The sequence below is a fragment of the Cebus imitator genome, unplaced genomic scaffold (assembly GCF_001604975.1).
Source record: "Cebus imitator isolate Cc_AM_T3 unplaced genomic scaffold, Cebus_imitator-1.0 Scaffold169, whole genome shotgun sequence".
In the NCBI taxonomy this organism is placed as follows: Eukaryota; Metazoa; Chordata; class Mammalia; order Primates; family Cebidae; genus Cebus; species Cebus imitator.
Window position 1 is genome coordinate 3,890,808 of NW_016107484.1, and position 1,839 is coordinate 3,892,646.

The window sequence follows — 1,839 nt, forward strand, 5'->3', positions numbered from 1 at the left end:
GTTGCGGTGAGCCGAGATCGCGCCATTGCACTCCAGTCTGGGCAACAACAGCGAAACTCCGTCTCAAAAAAAAAAATAAATAAAATAAAAATTAAAAATATTGAAAAAAGCCAGGCATGGTGGCTTACACCTGTGATTCCCAGCAATTTGGGAGGCCAAGGAAAGAGGGTCACTTGAGCCCAAGAGTTAAAGACCAGCCTGAGCTACATGGTGAAACAGTGTCTCAATCAAAACAAACAAAAATTAGCCAGGCGGTGATGCATGGCTGTAGCCAGCTGCTCAGGAGGCTGAGGTGTGAGGATCACTTGGACCTAGGAGTTTGAGGCTGTAGTGAGCTGTGATTGCACTCCAGCCTGGGCAATAGAAACAGACCCTGTCTCAAGAAGAAAAAAAAAAAGGAAAAAAAATTAAAAGAAAAAAGAAAGTGAAACAGAAGTGAAACTGCTTTTGCAAAAGTCAAAACAGAAAATTATTACAGTGAAAGAGATTGGACCTCACTGACTCCATCTTGTGTCTAACCTCCAAACTAACTTTGGAGGAGCTTAGTTTATAGTTTAATTTTGAAACAAAGGTGATAAACAGCCTTTTTCCAAAACAATCCCCCTTTCTTCCTGGGCACTAGACTGCTTTGCAGGACTAACAAATTGGCCACAAGATCCACAAGATTAGAAAATTTTTTTTTAGAAAGTTTCTCTCTTATAGCCCAGGCTCGAGTGCAGTAGCGCCATCTCGGCTCACTGCAACCTCCGCCTCCCGGGCTTAAGTGGTTCTCCTGCCTCAGCCTCCCAAGTAGCTGGGATTGCAGGCACCCGCCACCACTCCCAGCTAACTTTTGTATTTTTAGTAGAGACAGGGTTTCACCACATTGGCCAGGCTGGTCTCAAACTTCTGATCTTAGGTAATCCACCTTCCTCAGTCTCCCAAAATGCTGGGATTATAAGTGTGAGCCACCGCACGTGGCCAAGATTAGAAATTATGGTTCTTGAGTGATGCAGCTGTGTGGAGAAACGTTTACCCTGCCCCGATGGCTCCCTTGTGGAGAATACCTTTTAGTTTGTAATTAGTGGTAGGTGGGTAACAGCTGCCTACTTGGTATATTTTTGAGTTATAAGTAAATACAGAACACCTGTTTATTAATAATCGCCTGTTAAGAAAGAATACCTAAGTGGCTGAGAATCTGCTCAGGGCCTTCAGCCTGGAATGCTGTCAGCCCCTGAGGCTCTCAGCTGGATAGGCTGCTGCCCCACCCCCACCATAGATCCAGTCTGTTGTTCTATCTGGAAAACCTAAGATCAGTGCTTGAGGTATTTTGCATACTCTGCAGTTTGTCAGGTAACACCACCCAGACTGATAAACTGGCTCATCTGGTCTCGTGGCCCTCACTTAGGAACTGACTCAGTGCAAAGGGACAGTTTCGACTCCCTGTGATTTCATCTCTTACCCAACCAATCAGCGCTCCTGATTTCACGACCCCCACCTACCCATCAAATTATCCTTAAAACCTCCAGTCCCTGAGTTTTCAGGCAGACTGATTTGAGTAATAGTAAAACTCCGTCTTCCACACTGCCGGCTGTGTGTGAATTAAACTTCTCCATTATGGCAGGGTGAAGTGGCTCACGCCTGTAATCCCAGCACTTTGGGAGGCCGAGGTGGGTGGGTCACAATTTCCCTGTCTTAATAAATCGGCTCTGGCCGGGCGCGGTGGCTCAAGCCTGTAATCCCAGCACTTTGGGAGGCCAAGGCGGGTGGATCACGAGGTTAAGAGATCGAGACCATCCTGGTCAACATGGTGAAACCCTGTCTCTACTAAAACTACAAAAAATTAGCTGGGCATGGTGG